The following is a 14,121-nucleotide window of genomic DNA, read 5'->3' as shown; positions in this document are numbered from 1 at the left end:
AGCGTTAAGGTTAGGGTTAGGTTAAGGGTGAGGCTTAGGGTGAGGGTTAGGGTTAGGGTTGTGGTTAGGGTGAGGGTTAGGTTAGGATTAGGGTAGGGTGAGGTTTAGGGTCTGAATGAGGGTTAGTGTTAGGGTGAGGGTTAAGGTTAGGGTAAGAGTTAGGTTTAGGGTTAGGGTTAGGTTGAGGGCTAGATTGAGGTTGAGGGTTAGGGTTAGGGTTAGGGATAGGGAGAGGATTAGGGTGAGGGTGAGGGTTAGGCTGAGTTGTTGGTTTAGGTTCAGTTTGAGGGTTAGGGTTAGGGTTAGTGTTAGGGTGAGTGTTAGTGTTAGAGTTAGGTTTAGGGTTAGGGTTATTGTTAGGGTTACGGTTAGGGTGAGGGTAAAGGGTGACGGTGACTTTTAGGGTTAGGGTTAGGTTTAGGGTGAGGGTGAGAGTGAGGGTTACGGTTAAGATTTGTATTAGGGTTAGGGTTAGGTTTAGGGTGAGGTTTAGGCTTAAGGTGAGGGTTAGGGTTAGAGTGAGGGTGAGGCTGAAGTTTAGCATTAGGGTTAGGTTGAACGTGAGTGTGGGTGTGAGGGTTAGTTTTCGGTTTAGGGGTAATTTAGGGTTAGGATTAGTGTGAGGGCTAGGTTGAAGGTGAAGTTTAGGGTGAGGGTGGGGGAGAGGGTGAGGGTTTGGGTTAAGGAAGGATTAGTGTTATGTTTAGGATGAGTATTAGGGTGACAGTGACGGTTAGGGTGAGGGTTCAGTTTAGGGCTAGGCTCAGATATAGGGTTAGGCTGATGTTTAGGGTGAGGGTGAGGGTTAGGTTAGGGTGAGAGTTCGGCTGAAGGTGATGGTTAGGTTGTGGGTTAGGGTTAGGGATAGGGTGATGGGAAGAGTTAGCGACAGGGTGAGGGTTAGGTTTAGGGTTAGGGTGAGGGTTAGGGTTACTTTGATGGTTGGGTTTGGGTTAGGGTTAGGGTGAGTCTAAGGGTTTGGGTTAGAGTGAGGGTGAGGGTTAGGTTTAGGTTTAGGGTGAGGATTAGGGTGACGGGGAGGGTTAGCAAGAGGATGAGGTTTAGGGTTAGGGTGAGGGCTAGAATGAGGTTGATTGTTAGGTTTAGGGTTAGGGATAGGGAGAGGATTAGGTTAGGGTGAGGGTGAGGGTGAGGGTTAGGCTGAGGTGTAGGTTTAGTTTCAGTTTGAGTTTTAGGGTTAGGGTTAGTGTTAGGGTGAGGGTTAGAGTTAGATTTAGGTTTATGGTTAGGTTTATTGTTAGGGTGAGGGTGAGTGTGAGGGTGAGGGTGAGGGTGAGGGTGAGTTTTAGGGTTAGGGTTAGGTTTAGGGTGAGGGTGAAAATGAGGGTTAGGGTTAGGATTTGTATTAGGGTTAGGGTCAGGTTTAGGGTTAAAGTGAGGATTAGGGTTAGAGTGAGGGTGAGGGTGAGGGTTAGGGTTAGGATTAGGGTTCGGATAAAGGTTAGGGTGAACTTGAGTGTGAGGGTGAGTGTGAGGGTTAGATTTCCTTTTAAGGGTAAGGTTAGGGTTAGTGTTAGGGTGAGGGTGAGGGAGAGGGTGAGGGTGAGGGAGAGTGTGAGGGTTTGGTTTAAGGAAGGGTTAGTGTTATGTTTAGGGTGAGGATTAGGGTGACAGGGACGGTTAGGGTGAGGGTTTGGTTTAGGGAGAGTGTTTGGTTTAGGTTGAGGTTTAGGATTAGGGTTAGGCTCAGAGATAGTCTTAGGGTGATGTTTAGGGTGAGGGTGAGGGTTACGTTAGTGTGAGAGTTCGGGTGAAGATGAGGGTTAGGGTGTGGGTGTGGGTTAGTTTTAGGGTGATGGGGAGGGTTAGCGAAAGTGTGAGGGTGAGGGTTAGGGTTAGGGTGAGGGTTAGGGTTACTGTTAGGATTAGGATTAGGTTGAGGGGTAGTGATAGGGTGAGGTTTTAGGTTTAGTTTGAGGGTTGGGTTTGGTTTAGGGTTAGGGTGAATCTAAGGGTTTGGATGAGGGTGAGGGTGAGGGTTAGCGTTAGGGTGAGGTTTAGGGTTAGGGTTAGGGTTATTGGTAGGGATAGGGTGAGGATGATTGAGAGGGAGGGTTAGGTTTAGGCTGAGGGTTAGGGTGAGGGTTAGGGTTAGGTTTGGTGTGAGGGTTAGGGTTAGGGTGAGTTTTAGGGTTATGGTTAGGGTTAGGGTTAGGATGGGACTGAGGGTTAGGTTTAGGGTTAGGGTCAGGTTTAGAGTGAGGATAAGGGTTAGGGTGAGGTTTAGAGTGAGGTTGAGGCTTAGGCTTGGGTTAGGGTTAGAGTTAGGTTGAAGGTTAGGGTTGGGTTAGGGTAAGAGTTAGAGTGCGGGTGAGTGTGAGGTTGAGGGTTTGGGTTAGGGTGAGGGTTAGGGGAAGTGTTAGTGTAAGGTTGAGGGTGTGTGTCAGGGTTAGGGTTAGGGTTAGGGTTAGGATGAGGGTTATTGTGAGGGGTAGGGTTATGGTTAGGGTGAGGTTTATGGTTAGTGTGTGGGTTAGTTGTAGTGTTAGGGTTAGTCTTAGGTTGAGGTTAATGTTTAGGGTGAGGATTAGGGTGAGGTTTGGTGTGAGGGTTAGGGATAGGGTTAGGGTGAGGCTTAGGGTGAGTTTTAGTGTTAGGGTTAGGGTTAGGGTTAGGATGAGAGTGAGTGTTAGGTGTAGTGTTAGGGTCAGGTTTATTGTGAGGATAAGGGTTACGGTGAGGTTTAGGGTGAGGTTGGGGGTTAGGCTTGGGTTAGGTTTAGAGTTAGGTTGAGGGTTAGGGTTGGGTTAGCGTTAGAGTTAGGATGCGGGTGAGTGTGAGGGTGAGGGTTTGGGTGAGGTTGAGGGTTAGGGGAAGGGTTAGGTTAGGGTAAGGGTGAGTGTTAGGGTTAGGGTTAGGGTTAGGATGAGGGTTATTGTGAGAGGTAGGATTATGGTTAGGGTGAGTGTTATGGTTAGTGTGAGGTTTAGGGGTAGGTTTAGGGTTAGGCTTAGCGTTAGGTTAAGGGTTAGGGTGAGGGTGAAGTTTAGGTTTAGGGTTAGGGTGAGGGTTATGGTGAGGGTTAGGATTAGTGTGAGGGTTAGTGTGAGGGTTAGGGTTAGGGTGAGGGTGAGGGATAGGTTCAGGATAAGGTTTAGGATGAGGGTAAGGGTTAGGGTTAGGGTTAGTGTAAGGGTGAGGCGAAGGGTGAGGGTTAGGGTTAGGATTACGGTTAGGGTGAGGGTTAGGTTTAGGTTTAGGGTGAGGGTTATGGTCAGGGTGATGGTTAGGGTTCGTTTGAGAGTTAGAGTTAGGGTGAGGGTTAGGTTTAGGGTTAGCCTTAGGGTGAGTACTAGATTGATGTTGAGGGTTAGGTTTAGAGTTATGGATAGGGAGAAGATTAAGGTTAGCTTTAGGGTGAGGGTGCGGGTAAGGTTGAGGGTAAGGATTAGGGTGAGGGTTAGGGTTAGTGTTAGGGTGAGGGTTAGGGTTATTGTTATGTTTAGGGTGAGGTTGAGGGTGTGAGTGAGGTTTAGTGTTAGTGTTAGATTTAGGGTGAGGGTGAGAAAGAGGGTTAGCGTTAGAATTAGGGTTAGGGTTATGGTAAGGGTTAAGGTGAGGGTAAGGGTTATGGTTATGTTTAGGGTGAGAGTGAGGGTTAGGTTTAGCTTGAGGGTTAGTTTGAGGGTTAGGTTGAGGGTTAATTTTAGTGTTAGTGTTAGTGTTAGGGTGAGGGCTAGTGTGAGGGTGAGAGTAAGGGTTAGGGTTAGGGATAGGGTGATGTTTAGGATTAGGGTTAGGGTTAGGGTGAGGGTTAGGCTGGGGGTAGGGTTAGGGTTAGCGTGAGGGTTAGGTTTAGTGTGAGGGTTAAGGTTAGGGTTAGGGTTAGGGTGAGGATTGAGGTGAGGGTTAGGGTTAGGGTTAGGTTTAGGGTGAGGTTTAGTGTGAGGTTAAGGGTTAGGGTGAGGGTTAGGGTCAGGGTGAGAGTTAGGGTAAGGGTTAGGCTTATGGTGAGGTGTAGGGTGAGGGTTAGGGTTAGGGTTACAGTTAGGGTGAGGGTGACGGTTAGGGTTAGGGATAGGGTTAGGGTTAGGCTGAGGGTAAGGTTCAAGGTGAGGGTTAGGGTTAGGGTGAGGGTTAGGATTAGTGTGAGGGTTAGGGTTAGGGTTAGTGATAGGATGAGGTGTAGGGTGTGGGTTAGGTTTAGGATGGGGGTTAGGGTTAGGGTGAGGTTTAGGGTTAGGATTGTGAGGGTTAGGCTGAGGGGTAGGGTTCTGTTAATGGTGAGATTTAGGTTTAGTTTGAGTGTTAGGGTTAGAGTTCGGGTGAGGTTTAGAGTTATGGTGAGTGCTAGGGTTAGCAATAGGGTTAGGGTGAGGGTTAAGCATTAGGGTTAGGATTAGGTTGAGGGTGAGTTTGAGGGTTATGTTTAAGATTCCGGTGAGCGTTAGGGTTAGGGTGAGGGTTAGGGTGTCCGTTAGGTTTAGTGTAAGGATGAGGGTGAGGGTGAGTGTTAGGGTGATGGTGAGATTGAAGGTTAGGGTTAGGTTGAGGGTTAGGATTAGTGTGAGGGTAAGGGTGAGGGTGAAGGTAAGGTTGATGGTGAGGATTAGGGTGAGGGTGTGGGTTAAGGTTAGGGTTAGGGTTAGGATGACGTCTAGGGTGAGGGTGAGTGTTAGGGTTAGGGATAAGGTGAGGATTAGGGTTAGGGTTAGGGTTAGGGTGAGGGTTAGGCTGAGGGGTAGGGTGAGGGTGAGTTTGATCATTAGGGTTAGGGTTAGGGTGAGGGTTAGGCTCAAGGTTAGGGTTAGGTTTAGGTTTATGGTAAGGGTAAGTGTCAGGGTTAGTTTGAGGGATGGGATTCATGTTAGGCTTAGGGTTACTTTGAGGTTTAGGGTTAGAATTCGATTTAGAGTGAGGGCTAGGGTGAGGCTGAGGGTTCGGTTTAGGGTGAGGGTTAGGGTGAGGGTTAGGGTGAGGGTTAGGGTGAGGGTTAGGTTTGCTGTGAGGATTAGGGTTAGGGTTATGGTTAGGGTTAAGGTGAGGGTAATATTTAGGGTGAGAGTGTGGTTTAGGTTTAGCTTGAGTGTTACTGTGAGTGTTAGGGTGAGTGTTAGGTTTAGGGTTAGGGTGAGGGTTAGCGTGAGGGTTAGTGTTCAGATTAGGGTGAGTGTTATGGTGAGGGTTAGGGTGAGGGTTAGGGCTAGCATTAGCGTTAGGGTTAGGAATAGGCTGAGGGTGAGTTTGAGGGTGAGGGTTAGGGTTAGGGTAAGGGTTAGTGTTAAGGTTAGGGAGAGGATTAGGTTTAGGGTGAGGGTAATTTTGTGGGTGAGGGTTAGGATTAGGTTTAGTGTTATGGTGACAGTGTGACAGTGATGGTTAGTGTGAGGGTGAGGATTAGGTTTAGGGTTAGGGTGAGGGTTAGGGTTAGTGTTAGGGTGAGGGTGAGGGTTAGGGTTAGGAGTAGTGTTAGGTTTAGGTTTAGTCTGAGGGTGAGGGTTAGTTTTAGGATGAGGGTGAGGGTTAGGGTGAGGGTTTGGGTTAGGGTTAGGGTGAGGGTGAAGGTTAGGCTGAGGTGTAGGCTTAGGGTTAGCGTGAGGGTTAGGTTTAGCGCGAGGGTTACGGTTACGGTTAGAGTGAGGGTTATGTTTAGTTTGAGAGTTAGGGTTAGGGTTAGGGAAAGCGTGAGGTTTAGGTTTGGTGTGAGTTTTAGTGTTAGGGTGAGGTTTAGGGTGAGGTTGATTTTTAGGTTGAGTGTTAGGGTTAGGGTGAGGGTGAGGGTTAGGGCGATGATTAGGGTTAGGGCTAGGTTGAGGGTGAGGTTTAGGGTAAGGGTGAGGGTTAGGTTTAATATGAGGGTTAGGGTTAGGTTTAGGGTGAGGGTGAAGCTTAGGGTTAAGGTTAGGATTAAGGTCAGGCGTAGGGAGAGGGTTAGTGTTAGGTATATGGTTAGGGTGAGGGTTAGGGTGAGGGTTAGATTTATGGTTAGGGTTAGAGTGAGTGTGAGGGTTAGCGTAAGGGTGAGGGTTAGGTTTAGGGTGAGGGTTAAGTTTAGGGTTAGGGTTAGAGCGAGGGATAGGATGAGGGTTAGTGTTAGGGTGAGGGTTAGGTTTAGGGTTGGGGTGAGGTTTAGGGTTAGGGTTAGGGTGAGGGGTTAGGGTTAAGGTGAGGGTTAGTGTTAGGGTGGGGGTTAGGTTTAGGGTTAGGGTGAGGTTAGGGTTAGAGTTAGGGTGAGGTTTAGTGTTAGGGTGACGGTCAGGTTTAGGTTTAGTGTTAGGGTGAGGTCTAGGGTGACATTGAGGGTTGGGGTTAAGGTTAGGGATAGGGTGAGGATTAGGGTTAGGGTTAGGGTTAGGGTGAGGTTTAGGCTGCGGGGTAGGTAAGGGTGAGGGTTATTATTAGGGTGAGTGTTAGGGTGAGGGTTAGGCTCAGGTTTAGTTTTAGATTTAGGTTTATTTAAAGGGTAAGGGTCAGGGTTACGGTAAGAGTTAGGATTAATTTTAGGGTTAGGGTGAGTGTGAGGGTGAGGGTGAGGGTGAGGGTTAGGGTGAAGTATAGGTTTAGGATGAGGGTTAGGGTTAGGATTAGGTTTATTGTGAGGTCTAGGGTGAGGGTCAGGGTTAGGGTTAGGGTTAGGGTTAGGGTTAGGGTGAGGGTGAGGATTAGGTTGAGGGGTAGGGTTAGGGTTAGCCTGAATTTAGGTTTAGTGCGAGGGTTAGGGTTAGCGTTAGTGTTAGGGTGAGGTTAAGGGTTAAGGTGAGGGTTAGGGTGAGGGTGAGGGTTAGGGTTAGCTTGAGTGCTGGGGTGAGGGTTAGGGTGAGGGTTAGGTTTAGTGTGAGGGTAAGGGTTAGGATTAGGATGTGTGTTAGATTGAGGGTTAGGGTTAATGTTAGGGTTAGGGTTAGGTTTCGGGTTAGGTTAGGTTGAGGGTGAGGGTTTGGGTAAGGATTAGCGTTAGGGTTAGGATAAGGCTGAGGGTGTGGGTGAGGTTGAGGGTGAGGCTTAGTGTTAGGGTGATATTTAGAGTTCGAGTTATGGTTAGGGTGAGGGCTTGGGTGATTTTGAGGGTTAGGGAGAGGATTAGGGTGAGGTGATGGTTTTGGTTTGGGTGAGGGTTATGATTATGGTGATGGTTAGGGTCAAAGTGAGGGTTAGTGTGAGGGTGAGGGTTAAGGTTAGGGTTAGGGTGAGGGTTAGGGTTAATGTTACTGTTAGGGTGAGGGTTAGGGTTAGGATTAGTGTTAGGGTTAGGTTTAGTCTGAGGGTGAGTGGAGGGTGAGGGTTAGTGTTAGGATAAGGGTGAAGGTTAGGGTGAGGTTTAGGGTTAGGGTTGGTGTGAAGGTGAGGGCTCGGGAGAGGGTCTTGGTTAGGTTTAGGGTTATGGTGAGGCATAGGGTGAGGCTTAGTGTTAGGATTACCCTTAGGGTGAGGGTTTGGGTGAGGGTTAGGGTTAGGGTTAGTATTAGGCTGAGGGTAAGGTTCAGGTTGAAGGTTAAGGTTAGGCTGAGGTTTAGGGTTAGGGTGATGGCTAGGGTTAGGTTTGGTATGAGGGTGAGGGTTAGGGTTAGGGTGAGGGTTAGGGTGAGGTTTAGGTTTAGGGTTAGGGTTAGTGTTAGGATTAGAGTGAGGGTTAGGTTTAGGGTTAGGGTCAGGTTTAGAGTGAGGATAAGGGTTAGGGTGAGGTTTAGGGTGAGGGTGAGTTTTCGGGTTGGGTTACGGTTAAATTTAGGTTGAGGGTTAGGGTTGGGTTAGGGTTAAAGTTAGGGTGAGGGTGAGTGTGAGGGTGAGGGTTTGTGTTAAGGTGAGGGTTAGTGGTACGGTTAGGGTTAGGGTCAGGGTGAGTGTTAGGGTTAGGGTTAGGGTTAGGATGACGGTTATTGTGAGGGGTAGGGTTATGGTTAGAGTGAGGGTTAGGGTTAGTATGAGGGTTAGGGTTAGGTTTAGGCTTAGGCTTAGGGTGTGGTAAAGGGTTAGGTTGAGGTTTAGTGTGAGGGTGAGGGTTAGGTTTAGGGTTAGAGTGAGGGTTATGGTGAGGGTTAGGATTAGGGTGAGGGTTAGAGTGAAGGTTAGGTTTAGGGTTAGGGTTAGGGTGAGGGATGGGTTCAGGGTACGGGTTAGGGTGAGGGTTAGGGTTAGGATGACGTCTAGGGTGAGGGTGAGTGTTAGGTATAGGGATAAGGTGAGGATTAGGGATAGGGTGAGGGTTAGGGTGAGGTTTAGGCTGAGGGTTAGGGTGAGAGTGAGGGTGATCATCATGGTTAATGTTAGGGTGAGGGTTAGGCTCAAGGTAAGGGTTAGGTTTAGGTTTAGGTTTAGGATAAGTGTCAGGGTTAGTGTGAGGGATGAGATACATGTTAGGCTTAGGGTTACTGTGAGGTTTAGGGTTAGGATTAGATTTAGGGTGAGGGCTAGTGTGAGGGTGAGTGTTCGATTTAGGGTTAGGGTTATGGTGAGGGTTAGGGTTAGGGTTAGGGTGAGGGTTAGGTTTGCTGTGAGGATTAGGGTTAGGGTTATGGTTAGGGTTAAGCTGAGTGTAAGGTTTAGGGTGATGGTTAGGGTGAGAGTGTGGTTTAGCGTTAGCTTGAGTGTTACTGTGAGTGTTAGGGTGAGTGTTAGGTTTAGGGTTAGGGTGAGGGTTAGCGTGAGGCTTCGTGTTTGGATTAAGGTGAGTGTTAGGTTGAGGGTTAGGGTTAGCATTAGCATTAGGGTTAGGATTAGGCTGAGGGTGAGGATTAGTTTGCGGGTGAGGTTTAGGGTTAAGGTTAGGGTTAGATTTCGAGTTACCGTTAGGGTGAGGGCTTGGGTGAGCTTGAGGTTTTGGGTGAGGGTGAGGGTGAGGGTGAGTGTTAGGGTTAGGGTAAGGGTTAGTGTTAAGGTTAGGGAGAGGATTAGGGTAAGGGTGAGGGTAATTTTGTCGGTGAGGGTTAGGATTAGTGTTAGTGTTATGGTGACAGTGAGGGTTAGTGTGAGGGTGAGGATTAGGGTTAGGGTTAGGGTGAGGGTTAGGGTTAGTGTTAGGGTGAGGGTGAGGGTGAGGGTGAGGGTTAGGAGTAGTGTTAGTGTTAGGTTTAGTCTGAGAGTGAGGGTTAGTGTTAGGATTAGGGTGAGGGTTATGTGAGGGTTTGGGTTATGGTTAGGGTGAGGGTGAAGGTTAGGCTGATTTATAGGCTTAGGGTTAGCGTGAGGGTTAGGTTTAGTGCGAGGGTTACGGTTAGGTTTAGAGTGAGGTTTATGTTTATTGTGAGGGTTAGGGTTAGGGTTAGGGTGAGGTTTAGTGTTGAGGTTAAGGGTTAGGGTGAGTGTTAGGGTGAGGTTGAGGGTTAGGGTTGGGATATGGTGAGGCGTAAGGTGAGTCTTAGTGTTAGGATTACGGTTAGTGTAAGGGTTAGGGTTAGGGTTAGTTTTAGGCTGAGGGTTAGGTTCATGGGGAGGTTTATGGTTAGGGTGAGGGTTAGCGTTAATGTGAGGGTTAGAGTTAGGGTTAGTGTTAGGGTGAGAGCTAGGGTGAGGGTGAGTGTTAAGGTTAGGGTTAGTGTTAGTATGTGGGTTAGGCTGAGGTGTAGCGTTAGGGTTAGCATGAGGTTTAGGTTTGGTGTGTTTTTTAGTGTTAGGGTGAGGGTTAGGGTGAGGGTGATTGTTAGGTTGAGTGTTAGGGTTAGGGTGAGGGTGAGGGTTTAGGGTGAGGATTAGGGTGAAGATTAGGGTTATGGCTAGGGTGAGGGTGAGTGTTAGGGTAAGGGTGAGGGTTAGGTTTAGTATGAGGGTTAGGGTTAGTGTTAGGGTGAGTGTGAGGCTTAGGTTTTGGGTTAGGGTTAAGGTGAGGAGTAGGGAGAGGGTTAGTTTTAGGTATATGTTTAGGTTGAGGGTTAGGGTGAGGGTGAGTCTGAGGGTTAGTGCTAGGGTGAGGTTTAGGGTTAGGTTTAGGTTTAAGGTGAGTCTAAGAGTTACGGTAAGAGTTAGGGTGGGGGTGATGGTGATGGTGAGGGTTAGGGTGAGGGTTAGGGTTAGGGTCAGGGTTAGGATAAGGGTTAGGGTTAGGGTCAGGGTTAGTGTTAGGCTGAGGGTTAGGGTGAGGGTTAGGGTTACGGTTAGGGTTAAGCTTAGGGTTATGGTGAGGGTTATGGTGAGGGTTAGGATTAATGTTTGTGTTATAGTTAGGGTGAGGGTTAGGGGGAGTTTAAGGATGAGCGTTAGGGTTAGGTTGAAGGTTAAGGTTAGGGTGAGGGTTAGGGTTAGGAATAGGTTTAAGGTGAGGGCTAGGATCGGGGTGAGCGTTAGGTTTAGGCTTAAGTTTAGGGTGAGGGTTAGGGTTAGGGTTAGGGTTAGAGTTAGGTTTAGGGTTAGGGTGAGGTTAGGTTAGGGTTAGGATTAGGGTGAGACTGAGGGTGGGGGTTAGGTTTATGATAAGGGTTAGGGTTAAGTTAGGCTGAGGGTGAGGTTGAGGTTGGGGTGAGGGTTAGGGTTACGGTTAGAATTAGCGTTAGGGTGAGGGTTAGGTTTAGTGTGAAGGTTAGGATTAGGATAAGAATTAGTGTTAGCGTGATGGTAACAGTTAGGTAGAGGGTTAGAATGAGGTTGAAGTTAAGGGTTAGGGTTAGGGTGAGGATTAGGTTTAGTGTGAGGGTTAGAGTTTGGGTTAGGATTATGTTTAGGGTTAGGTTTAGGGTGACGGTGAGGGTGAGGGTTTGTATTAGGATTAGGTTTAGGGTGAGGTTTAGGGTGAGGCTTAGGGTGAGGGTGAGGGTTCGCCTTAGGGTGAGGGAGAGGGTGAGCGTGAGGGTTCAGGTGAGGGTCAGGTTTAGTGTGTGGTTTAGGTTAAGGTTAGGGTGAGTGATAGGATGATGGTGAGGTTTTCATTTGGTTTAGGTTTAGAGTTAGAGTGAGGGTTAAGGTTGGGTTTGGGTTAGAGTTAGGGTGAGGTTGAAGGTTAGGGTTAGGATTAGGGTTAGGTATAGGGTTAGACTGAGGGTGACGGTTTGGGTTAGGGTGAGGTTTAGGCTTAGGGTTAGGGTGAGGGTGAGGTTTAGGCTTAGGGTTAGGGTTAGGATGAAGGTTAGGGTTAGGGGTAGGTTGAGGGCTAGGGTGAGGGTTAGGATTAGTGTGACTGTTAGGTTTAGAGTTAGGGTTAGGGTTTTGTTTAGGGTTAGGGTGAGGGTGAGGGTTAGGTTGAGGATTAGCGTGAGGTTAAGAATTAGGGTTAGGGTTCGGGTAAAATTTATGATGAGGGTTGGTTTAAGGTTTAGGTTTAGGGTGAGGGTTATTTTGAGGGTTAGGTTTAGGGTTAGGGTGAGGGTTCGGGTGAGGGTAAGAGTAAGGATTAGGGTGAGCGTTAGGATGAGGGTGAGTGTCAGGGTGAGTGTCAGGGTTAGTGTGAGGGTTAGGGTTAGGATGAGGGTTAGGTTTAGGGTTAGGCTAAGGGTGAGGGCTAGTGTGAGGGTGAGGGTTACGATTATGGTTAGGGAAAGGGAGAGGATTAGTTTTAGGGTTAGTGTGAGGGTTAGGGTTAGGATGAGGATTAGTTTTAGGGTTATGGTTAGGGTGAGGGTGAGGGTGAGGGTTAGGTTTAGGATTAGGTTTTAGGGTGAGCTTGTGTGTGAGGGTGGGGGTGAGGGTTAGGTTTAGCTTTAGGGTTAGGGTTAAGTTTAGGGTTAGGGTTAGCGTAAGGGCTAGGTTAGGGGTGAGGTTTAGGGTGAAGGTGAGGGAGAATGTGAGGTTTTGGGTTAGGGAAGGGTTAGTGTTATGTTTAGGGTGAGAATTAGGGTTACGGTGAAGGTTAGGGTGACTGTTTGGGTTCGGGTTAGGGTTAGGGTAAGGCATAGGATCAGAGTTAGGGTTAGGGTGAGGGTTAGGTTTATGATTAGGTTGATTAGGTTTAGGTTTAGGGTTAGGCTCAGGGTGAGGGTGAGGGTTAGTGTAGGGCTAGGGTGAGGGTTAGGGTGAGGGTTAGGGTTAGTGTTAGGGTTAGGGTGATGGTCAGTGTTAGGGACAGGTTGAGGATTATGGTTAAGTTGAGGGTTAGGGTTGAGTTTAGGGTTAGGGTTAGGGTTAGGGTGAGTGTTAGGGTGAGGTTTACGGTTAGGGTAAGGGTTAGGGTGAGGGTTAGGGTGAGGGTAAGTTTTAGGGTGAGGGTTAGGGTGAAGGTAAGGGTAAGGGTTAGTGTTAGGGTGAGGCGTTGGGTGAGGGTTAGATTTAGGGTTAAGTTTAGGGTGAAGGTTAGAGTGAGGTTTAGGGTGTGGGTGATGGTTAGGGTTAGGGTGAGGGTTAAGGTGAGGGTTAGGGTAGGGGTTCTAGTGAGGGTAAAGTTTAAGGTGTGGGTGATTTTTAGGGTTAGGGTGAGGTTTAGGGTGAGGGTTGGAATTAGCTTTAGGGTGAGGGTGAGGGCTGGGCTGAGTTGTAGCATTAGAGTTAAGTTCACGGTGAGGTTTACTGTGAGGTTTAGGGTTAGGGTTTAGGTTAGGGTGACGGTAAGGGTTCAGGTGAGTTTTAGGTTGAGGGTGAGGGTTAGGTTTAGGGTTAAGGTGAGTTAGAGGGTCAGGGTGAGGGTTACGGTTAGGGTGAGGGTTAGGTTTAGGGTTAGCATTAGGGTGAGGACTAGATTTATGTTGAGGGTTAGGGTTGGTTTTAGGTATAAGGAGAGGATTAGGGTTAGGGTTAGAGTTATGGTGAGGTTTAGGCTGATGGGTATGGATATGTTCAGTGTGAGTGTTAGTGTTAGGGTGAGGGTCAGGATTAGGGTTAGGGTGAGGGTTAGGCTTAAGGTGAGTGTTAGGGTTAGGGTGAGGGAGAGGGGTGGTTTAGGGTTAGGATTAGGGTTAGGTTTATGGTTAGGGTGAGCTTGAGGGTGAGGGTGAGGGTAAGGGTTGGATTTAGGTTTAGGGTTAAGGTTAGGGTTAGGGTTAGGGTGAGAGCTAGGATGAGGGTTAGGGTTAGGGTGTGGGTGAGTAGAGGGTGAGGGTTTGGGTTAGGGAAGGGTTAGTGTTATGATTAGGGTTAGGATTAGGGTGACGGTGATGGTTAGGTTGAGGGTTTGGGTTAGGGTAAGGGTTAGGATTAGGATTAGGCTTAGAGTTAGGGTTAGGGTGATGTTTAAGTTGAGGGTGAGGGTTAGGTTAGGGCGAGAGTGCAGGTGAAGGTGAGGGTTAGGTTGTAGGTTAGGGTTACTGTTCGGGTTAGGGTTAGAGTGAGGATTAGGGTTAGGGTTGGGGTTAGGGTGAGGTTAAGGGTTAGGTTGAGGGTTAGTGTGAGGGTGAGGGTTAGGGTTAGTGGGAGATTTATGGTGAGGTTTAGGGTTAGTGTGAGGGTTAGAGTTAGGGTGTGGAATAGGGTCAGGGTAAGGGTTAGGGTTAGGGTTATGGTGAGGGTGAGGGTTAAGGTTCGGTTTAGGGTAAGGTTGAGACGTAGGGTGAGGGTTAGTTTTAGGGTTATGGTTGTGGTGAGTGATAGGACGAGGGTTTGGGTTAGAGTTAGGGTGAGGTTTAGGGTCAGGGTGAGAGTTAAGGTTAGGGTGAGGGTTAGGGTTAGTTTGAGGTTTAGGGTCAGGGTCAGGGTTAGGGTGAGGGCTAGATTGGGGTTGAGGTTTAGGGTTAGGGTTAGGGATAGTGAGAGGATTAGGGTTAGGATTAGGCTTAGGGTCAGATTTAGGCTGAGGTGTTGGGTTAGGTTCAGTGTGAGGGTTAGGGTTAGGGTTAAGGTGATGTTTAGGGCCAGGGTGAGGGTTAGTGTGAGGCTGAGCAATTGGGTGATTGTGAGGGTTAGGGTGCGGTTGAGGGTTAGGTTTAGGGTGAGGGATAGGGTGATGGTGAGGGTTAGGGTGAGGGTGAGTGTTTGGGTTAGGATTAGGGTGAGGGTGAGGGTTAAGATTAAGGTTAGGGTGACAGTGAGTGTTAGGTTTAGCGTTAGGGTGAGGGATAGGGTTTGGGTGATGGTTAGGGTTAGTGTTAGGGTTAGGGTGAGGGTTTGGTTTCGGGTTAGCTTTAGGTTGAGTGTTCAGCTTAGGGTGAGGGTGAGGGTGAGGTTGGGGTTTAGGGTTAGGGTGAGTGTTCAGTTTAGGGTGATGTTTAGGGTGAGGGTGAGTGTGAGGGTTTGGTTGAGTGTTCGGGATAGGGTGTGGTTGAGTGTTAGGGATAGGGTGAGGATTAGTGTGAAGGTGAGATTTGGGGT

This window comes from Dipodomys merriami, unplaced genomic scaffold, assembly GCF_024711535.1.
Source record: "Dipodomys merriami isolate MVZ:Mamm:240054 unplaced genomic scaffold, mDipMer1.0.p SCAF_61, whole genome shotgun sequence".
NCBI lineage: Eukaryota > Metazoa > Chordata > Mammalia > Rodentia > Heteromyidae > Dipodomys > Dipodomys merriami.
This window is presented reverse-complemented; position numbering follows the sequence as displayed.